This window comes from Aethalodelphis obliquidens, unplaced genomic scaffold, assembly GCF_003676395.1.
Source record: "Aethalodelphis obliquidens isolate GAN/ISIS:26980383/991018 unplaced genomic scaffold, ASM367639v1 scaffold58, whole genome shotgun sequence".
Taxonomy (NCBI): domain Eukaryota; kingdom Metazoa; phylum Chordata; class Mammalia; order Artiodactyla; family Delphinidae; genus Aethalodelphis; species Aethalodelphis obliquidens.
This window is the reverse complement of record NW_020838002.1, coordinates 7,549,030-7,558,762: the sequence shown is the minus strand read 5'-3', so window position 1 is coordinate 7,558,762 and position 9,733 is coordinate 7,549,030. Positions and strand designations below refer to the sequence as shown.

General features: G+C 44.4%; 1 pseudogene; it reads left to right on the top strand.

Moving 5' to 3' along the window:
* The first annotated feature begins 9,325 nt into the window (after positions 1-9,325).
* LOC113609796 (uncharacterized) lies at positions 9,326-9,516 on the top strand (annotated as a pseudogene).
* The last annotated feature ends 217 nt before the right edge of the window (positions 9,517-9,733 follow it).

Below are 9,733 nucleotides of genomic sequence, written 5' to 3'. Positions count from 1 at the left end.
AGTAACAAATACAGAGAAAATAAAGTTAAAACACTCAAGTTATTAGCATTTCCACATTTTATCAGTAGTTAAATTAAGAGGGAGTTACTTCTCAGTAACCTAAAAGCCTCTTGGCTGGGGAAGACCCACAGAATGTGTCAACCTTTCTGGTGTTTGTTTCACTTTACCTCATATCCCACCCTCTGTGTCTCTCCATGGAGCACTCAGTTATGCCCCTGATATGCACGCTTGTTGATTCATGCAAATGGGGCTTCCTCCTCTTATCCACTGTCTGGGGAATACCAGCCTGGTGCCACTTGTCTGCCCTGCTAGACCAAGCATTGTGATGACAGTGATCCTATTTTAGGTGACTTACACAGTACCTGTCACCTGTGAGACACATGGTAGGTATACCACAATCACTGGTCAGGTGTGGATGCTACACCTGTGGAAAGTTTAAACTTCTTTGCATGGTTCTTGTGTGCACAGTAGCAGCTAACAGCTACTGAGAGCTCCTTGGTGCCAGGCAGAGTTCTAAGCACTTTACAGAGTTCTAAGATTTTATTTAACGTCTCAGCAGCTCTCTGGTTATTATTACCCCCATTTACAGATGAGGAAATTGAGGCCCATCAGTTATATAATTTCTCCAAGGTCACACAGTTAGGGAGGTGACAGAGCCAGGACGAGAACTTCAGAGTCTGAACGGGGAACCCAACACACATACTATCTACTTTCCTACATAAATGACTGCATTTGTATACTAGCCGTTCAAAGTTAATACCCTCCGGGAATTCCCTGGCAGTCCAATGGTTAGGACTCCGTGCTTTCACTCCCGAGGGTGTGGGTTCAATCCCTGGTCGGGGAACTAAGATCCTGCAAGCCGCAAAAAACAAAACAAAAAAATCCCACAAAGTTAATACTCTCCTAATTGTCTTAATGACGCAACAAATACATGTATTTCTGATTTTAATTTTTGGTAGTCGTCACTTTTTCACTTCAAGGAATTGATGATAAATATGTTGAGTTCTTCAATTTCAACAGTAACATTGAGAATAAACTTTAATCTTGTAGAATTTATTTTTACATTTTTTGGCCATGCCACGCGGCATGTGGGATCTTAGTTCCCTGACCAGGGATCAAACCCGGGCCCCTGGCAGTGGAAGCGCAGAGTCTTAACCACTGGACCACCAGGGAAGTCCCTAATCTTGTAGAATTTCAGTAATTGTCCCCTAATGCTGTTCATTATCAATGAAAATGGACAAGAAGTGAAAGAAATGTGAAAGAATCGACATTTTTTTCCTTGCATTTCTGATTCAGTTAGAGCATGTTGCTTTCTTTTGAAACAGGATGTCTCGGGCCGTTCATCTTCCAGTCCCCTGTCCTGTTCAACTTGGTTCGTTAAGAAATGACTCCTTGGAAGCACAGCTTCACGAGTATGTCAAACAGGGGAACTATGTGAAAGTGAAGAAGATTCTTAAGAAAGGTAGGCACCGTATTGAAATGGCAGATGTGACTTGATTCACATCACTGAATAACATCAGAAGGAAAACCAGGTACTTCGTAAAACTGTGAGTTCTTGGGGAAACTGGAAGTTAAGTTTAGAGATGAGATGTTCTTTACCAGTGCAGTCAGATTGTTCAGTAGCGGTCTTAAATTGGTGGAGGCTGTTTTGTTTTGTTATGTGCTAAGGAACCATAAAGTCTTCCAACCATTAGGCTCCTGAGGGTTTCTCCTCAGGCCCCAGCCACCCACCTTGGATTCTGCCTGATTCCCTTTTCTCCTTCAAATCTACTCTGCCCACTAAGTCTTCTGAGGCCTATGGTGGAGAGAAAGCCAGTTTTCACAGCTCTCTTCTTCCTTGCTCCTTAGAGGCACTTGGTACTTTTGTTTTCAGGGTGTTTTGGGTTTGTTTCTGTTTTTTGCTGTAGGCTACAGGCACCTCAGCCTGTAGAGCAGACAGAAATAAGAAACATAGCTCAGGCAATCTTCGAAAGAACAAACAAACAAACACAAAAAAACATACACAAACAAAACCTCTGCTGGTATTTGCCCCTGATCTAGAGATCCAGACCTGCTTTTTCTAAAATAACCAGAAGACCTGTGAGATTCCCCCTCTTCCTCCTTAGTATTAAAGGGAAGGCTTATAAGGCTTCTCTCAGCTGGTTTGTGGAACAGTCAGGGTGACCTAATTTTTCTACAGTGTTTCTCTATTTGCCTCAACAGTATTCCTGAGGACTTCCAGAAAGGTAACACCAGTTTTGTTTTGTTTTTAATGTTTATTTATTTATTTATTTTGCCTGCGCCGGGTCTTAGTTGCAGCATGCGGGCTCTTAGTTGTGGCATGCATGCAGGATCTAGTTCCCTGACCAGAGATTGAACCCGGGCCTCCTGCATTGGGAGCGTGGAGTCTTACCCACTGGACCACCAGGGAAGTCCCGTAACACCAGTTTTTGTAGGACCCAACTACCCCAAAAATACTTCTCTCAAAAACTTTTCAGGTGCTTCTGGGGTCTTCCCTGGCAGTCCAATGGTTAAGACTCCGTGCTTCCAATGCAGGGGGCACAGGTTCTATCCCTGGTCAGGGAAATAAGATCCCACATGCTGTGCAGTGTGGGCCAAAAAAAAAAGATCTCAAGGGTTTCCATGTACCACCCCTAGAATCTATAGATGAAGTGGCTGATGGTGAACTCAATTTATTCGAAAGTTTCTGTTTTCTACCCCCTCAAAGATTTTGCACTTTACCTCATAACACATTCATGTTTTAATATAAAAATTGATGTTCAAGATAGGTATGCTATGACTTCTAGTGTCTGTCTATCCACATCCTCCAGTATCAGAAGCAGAGTTCTAGGACATTTTTTATCTCCTAGACATCTCCTGAATGTTCTGCATCTTCAAATTCTTTTTTTTAAAACTCTTTTTTTTGAGGTACAGTTAATATACAATATTATGTAAGTTTCAGGTGTACAACATAGTGATTCACAATTTTTAAAAGTTATACTCCACTTATAGTTATTATAAGCTATTGGCTATATTCCCTGTGTTGTACGATATACCCTTGTAGCTTACTTATTTTATACATTGTAGTTTGTACCTCTTAATCCCCTACCCCTGTTCTGCTCCTCCCCACTTCCTTCTCCCCACTGGTAAGGACTAGTTTGTTCTCTATATCTGTGAGTCTTCTTTGTCAGATTCACTAGTTTGTTTTATTTTTAGCTTCCACATATAAGTGATATCATACAATACTTGTCTTTCTCTGACTTAATGCATCTTCAAATTTTTGACATTAAACTAGAGCAGGGGATGAGGTTGACAGGTATAACTGGATATGAAGCAGGACTTTATCTGTGCCTGGAAATTTCGTCTAAATCCTCAGAGTGAAGAACAAGGGGTGATAAATGCCCCCACAGTCTAAAGCAAGGCTTCTTAGGAGATGGCCAAAATGATCTTGGACCTTCAACTCCATCACCCACGTCAGGCCTATCTAAGAGAAGGTGATGGGGTAGCGGTGGGAGTGTCAGTGGAAAGATTGTTTCAAAGGCATTCACAGGAATAGAATGCTGTGGCTTTTCCCTCTTTCCCAGCCTCAAGCCTAGTAAGAGGCCATTCAGGTGAACCTCATGGAGAGAGTTGTGATGTGTGATGCCTACAAGCAGGAGAGTTGGGAGCCTATGGCCCAGCCTGCTGAACAACAGAAACATGCCAGCCCACCCCAGCTGCCACCAAGGTAGCATGAATAGAACCTGCCATGTTACCTGGAATTTAGGGGTCAGGAGGACTGCCATCTGCCTCCTACCTGGAGCAGTTCTTGTTGGCTGGATGAGCATAAGAGATCAGCTTCTGGAGTAGCCATACTTTCATCAGTTGTGGGGTAGGTGGACTCTATGCAGAGTAGCTGAGCCATCTAAACGGACCTCACCTATGAAGAAAGGAAGAATCCCAACAGAGAGGCTGGAGATGTAGCAAGAAGTCACCAGAAATGAAAACCAGAACTACATTGAGGTATCATCTCACACTGGTCAGAATGGCTGTCATCAAAAAGTCTACAAACAATAAATGCTGGAGAGGCTGTGGAGAAAACGGAACCCTTCTACACTGTTGGTGAGAATGAAAATTGGTACAACCATTATGGAGAACAGTATGGAGGTTTCTTAAAAAACTAAAAATAGGGCTTCCCTGGTGGCACAGTGGTTGAGAGTCCGCCTGCCGATGCAGGGGACACGGGTTCATGCCCCGGTCCGGGAAGATCCCACATGCCGTGGTGCGGCTGGGCCCGTGAGCCATGGCCGCTGAGCCTGCGCATCCGGAGCCTGTGCTCCGCAACGGGAGAGGCCACAACAGTGAGAGGCCCGCGTACTGCAAAAAAAAAAAAAAATCTAAAAATAGAACTACCATATACCACTCTTAGGCATATATCTGGAGAAAACTCTAATTCAAAAAGATACATGCACCCCAGTGTTCATAGCAGCACTATTTATAATAGCCAAAACATGGAAGCAACCTAAATGTCCATCAACAGATGAATGGATAAAGAAGATGTAGTACTTATAACTGGTGGAATATTACTCAGACATAACAAAGAATGAATTAATGCCATTTGCATCAACATGGATGGACCTAGAGATTATCATACTAAGTGAAGTAGGTCAGACAGAGAAAGACAAATACCATATGATATCGCTTATATGTGGAATCTTAAAAAATGATAACGAATGAACTTACAAAACAGAAAGAGAGTCACAGACGTAGAAAACAAACTTTTGGTTATCAGCGTGTAAAGGGGACGGGAGGGATAAATTTGGAGATTGGGATTAACATACACACACTACTATATATAAAACAGATGACTAATAAGGACCTACTGTGTAGCATAGGGGACTCTACTCAGTACTCTATAATGACCTATATGGGAAAAGAATCTAAAAAAGAGTGGATATATGTATATGTATAACTGATTCACTTAGCTGTACAGCAGAAACTAACACAACATTGTAAATCAACTATACTCCAATAAAAATTAAAAAAAAAAAAAGAAGTCAGCAGGAGAGGGCAATGGCCTGCATTAGGGCGGTGTGCAGTAGAGTGGAGATACCTGAAGGACCCACTAACCCCTCCCACAAAAGAGCAGGCATTAGGACAAAGCCACAGGCAACAAAGAGCATCAGCTAAATACAAAGGCCTTTGCCGCTTGTCATCTCATTGGTTCTCTCCCTGCTTCAGCTCTGGAGTTGTCAGAAACAGCCTTGAGATCAGAGGAGTGGAAGAGCAAGGAAGAGGTTTTGATTTCAGAAGGACTGGGCAATTTATTACCTGAAATGAGACTGTGCTTTGACTGCCTCAGCGTGACTGAAAGAGCATGCAATCTGCCTGAGGTGCCTCTCAGGAGAGGGGCTGCGAGAACTAACTGACAGAGTGTCCTTGAGGGTAGTAGAGGAGAAGTTGTTTCCTGATCGCATCCTGCTTAGTTCATCCCACTCAGAAGACCAGATACTACAGATTATATGAGTTCTAAAACCCAAAGGATGAGTTCCAGAACCTCAGACCAGACTTCATTCATTTTTTTATTACATGTATATTAATTGAGCCTCGGGGTTAGAGCAGCCAAGGAAAGATGTACAGCCCTGCCTTCCAGAGAGTATAATCCAGCAGAAGAAACAGACATGAGTCGGTAATTGCAGTCCTGAGAAGGGCAGGAGGCGAAGGAACACAAAAGGTACATCTCAGCCTCATCTGGGAGGTAATCAAGGGAAAATTCCAAGAGAAAGTGATATTTAGGCTTGGGCCCTAAAGAAGAAACGTTGACGGGAAAGAAGTAAAAGGTAAAAGTTGGAGGCAAGGGAGGTTTAAAGGGATGCAAAGGCCCTGAGGATAGAAAAGAGAAGTGTGTGGATCACTTGAGTTGGAGGAAAAGGCAAAGTGGTGGGAGAGAGTGGTATGGGGGTGAAGCTGGCAAGGTAATCTGAAACCACACCAGGCCTCGTGGGCTGTTGGAAGGATTTTGGTAATAGGTGCCTCCGTATTTAGGATGGTTACAGCTTCCTGGTGAATCGACCCTATTATCATTATGAGATGTCCCTTCGTAGCTCTGGTAATACTCGTTGTCTTGAAGTCTACTTCTTCTGCTGTGCAGCCGCTTCGGACTCCTTATGCTTCCTAGTTATGGAATATCTTCAGAGTTAACATATGTCTTCTGTAGAGAGCACAGGGTTGGGATTTGTGCTTTAAAATCCATTCTGATACTCTCTGCCTTTTAACTGGAGGGTTTAGTCCATTAACATTTTATGTAATTATTAATATGGTTTATAACAAAGAACACAATTCAGGAACAGCCAGATGAAAGAGATTTAGGGCAAGGCATGGCATGTGTGTGAGCGCTTGGAGCTTCCATGCCCTCTTGGGGTATACCACCCTTCCAGAACTTCAGTCAGTTTACCAACCTGGAAGTTCTCCAGACCTGATCAGTTAGGGGTTTTATGGAGGTTTCATTATTTAGGCATGATTGATTTGGCCATTGGTGACTGATCTCAATCTTCAGCCCCTCTCTCCTGCTGGAGGTGGGACAAGGTTTGAAGTGGAGGGTTGTGGCAGAGCTGAAAGTCCCAACCCTCTAATCATGAATTGGTCTTGGTCTTTCTGGTGACCAGCCCATCCTGAAGCTATCCCAGAACCCCTCAGCCGAGAGTCATCTCATCAGCATCCCAGAGACGCTTATCACTTCTAACGCTAAGGAAATTCCAAGGGTTGTAGGAGCTCTTGTGCCAGATACCTGAGAGTAGAGTTCTATTTCTAAATGGTTGCTCTGGCTGCGGAAGGCTCTGAGGTATGTGAGGAGAGGGAGAAAAGAGTCGGATGACTTGTTTTTGGTTTGAGCAACTGGGTTGAATGTGGTGTCATTGCCAGAAAGAGGAATAGGTTTGGGAAGGAAGCTATTGGAAGTCAGTCTGGACCAGCTGAGTTAGACACCTGTGATTCAGCTAAGTGGAATATCAAATAGAAGCTGGGTATATGAGCCAGCAGCCCAGAAGAGATCTGTCTGCATATCCATGTTTTGAAACCAAGGATGATCAAGCAAAGAGGGCTGAAAACCCTGCTGGCAGGAATCTCACTGTTTTACAGACAGGGTGCCCTTGTTGGGGCAGGAGTAGAGAAAAAAGGAGGGGAAAACCAGGTGGTTCCCAACAGTTATGTCAGTTACCAGGTTGAGGGAAAGAACAATACATACATTGATTCATCATGCATTCAGTTAGTCTGCATTTGTTGGGCATCTACTATGGCTGGCAAGGGACTGCAGATGCAAAGATAAATATGACCTGGTTCCTGCTTTTAAAGACCTCACAGTTGAGTAGGGGAAAATAAATGCATTTATAACACAGTGAGCTATGTAGAGGCACTTACAAGGATAATTAGGGACACAAAGCACATAGTGGTCACTGTTAGCTGGGAAAGTGAGGGAAGGCATCTGGAGAAGGTGACGAGAGCTGAGAATCTGCTCATAGGAGGCCAAGGGATGGCATGGATGGTGAGGGATCCACAGAAAGGGTGGAGAAACACAGAGTGGAAAAGTCTTAGATAAGGAAGGGCCCAGACCAAAGACAAGGGGCCCTTGGGTGAAAGTGACTGGAAGGCACTTTATAACTCTTTAAGACATAAGGAACCTGCTCTGACCCCAAGGAGATGTGTCCCAGAACTTTTTGCCCCAACACTGTCCGTTTCCCTGAAGGGATTTAATTCAGAGCATTTGGCTGTCTCTAAGGAGATTCTATTAGAAGTGGTTAGATGAGATGAACCTGAGAGTCACGTTAGTCATGTCACTATGATGCAATAAAAATGTGGTTGATTCAGGAAACCACGTGTATGTCCATGCAGTACTGTGCTTTCTGGCATGCTGGAGGACCTCAGAAGCATCTTTACAACAGGAAGTTAAATGATGAAAACAGTTACCCACCATCGTATATCAGGTGTGTTCTTTGAGGAGAAGCTGGGACCAACTTTTTTTTTTTTAATAAATTTTTTATTTCATTGTTATTTATTTTTGGCTGTGTTGGGTCTTCGTTGCTTTGCTGTGCGCAGGCTTTCTCTAGTTGTGGCGAGCGGGGGCTACACATTGTTGTGGTGTGCTGGCTTCTCTTTGTGCTAGCTTCTCTTGTTGCAGAGCACAGGCTCTAGGCGTGCAGACTTCAGTAGTTGTGGCATGAGGGCTCAGCAGTTGTGGCTCATGGGCTCTAGTGTGCAGGCTCAGTAGTTGTGGCACACGGGCTTAGTTGCTCCGCGGCATGTGGGATCTTCCTGGACCAGGGCTTGAACCCGTGTCCCCTGCATTGGCAGGTGGATTCTTAACCACTGCGCCACCAGGGAAGTCCCTGGGACCAACTTTTGCCACAAGTAAATGGGTCGGCTTCCTCTGAGATTTGGAAGCCAGGAAGATCAGTCATTCAAGGCTGAACTTTGAGGGATGGTGTATTTAGTGCTTTTTAAAAAAATTTTTTGCCACTGCGTGGGATCTTAGTTCCCCGACCAGGGATCGAACCCCAGCCCACTGCCGTGAAAGCGGGGAGTCCTAACCACTGGACCACCAGGGAATTCCCTTTAGTGCTTTCTTAGAGAAATGAATTCAATTGGAGACTAGAACTCCTGATGGAAACACCTTGGCTTTCCAGAAAGAACCCAGACTTGATCCAGTGCCAGATGTACCTAGTACCTACCTGTGGTTCACTTGAGGACCTGTGTGACGGATGCTCTAGCCAGCATATATGAGAATGGGGAAATAATCACACCCTTTTCCTTCACTTGTTTAGAGGATGAAGTGAGACAATGGGTTAAAATGCCTATCATGGAGAAGGCACTCATAAACCACCATGGGTACCTTCGTTATTATGTGGGATTACACCAGTTCTGTGTCCCTCTTTTGTCCTTCTTCCCCCAACTCTCTTTTTCAAGGCAAAGGAAACCTGGTCTCTCCAAGTCAGCGGATTTCTCCAGCAGGCAAGAGGCAGTCCAGAGGGATCGGTGGCGGGAAGCTCGTTTGCTTAGCCTACAGAGGGGCGACGCGACCCGTCCTGGACCCGGGGGACGGGGTAATAGCAGCCTTGGGTAGGAGTCATGCGCGCAGCGCGTGATTGCCTGCCAGGAAGCCGTATGTTGATGAGGCCTGTTGCTGCTTTGAAGTGTTTCTGGAAGGTTTACGGGCGAAAATGGTGTTTTGAACTTTGCCCTTTCACGGAGTAGTTATGGGATATAAGATAAAAAATGTTTCTCCGGGGGCGAGGGACTTGACAAAACTGTCGCCATCAGTAAAAGGTGGGCGGCTGCCACGTACCCAGCAGGGACTTCGATGTCCAGATTAAGGTTGTAGATATAAAGCTAATTTTTGTGGTTTGTTGTTAGATAAAGTTTGAAGGCCATGTTAGAACACCCGAAGCCGTGGAGATGTAGTGTTTTATTCTGAGCGTGAAGGCGGCCCCTGGTGTTGTTTTTACAGTTACTACTACATGTTGATGATCGGTCTTGTTCTTAAGAAGAGAACGCTCATTGAGCGGTTTTGTTTGTAATTCTGTTCCGCTAAAGAACAATCAGAGTGCTTTTTTTTTTTTACACTTATAGCGGTTTAGCTATGTAGGTTGTTTCTAACCAAGTTAGGTTTCTTTTTTTCCTTACTCACCATGTGGTTTCAAAGTTCAAGCTTTAGAAATATCCTTAAAGCAAGTACAGTAGTCGAGCACTCCCTTCCGCCATTGTGAGGCAGCCCCTCCTTTAG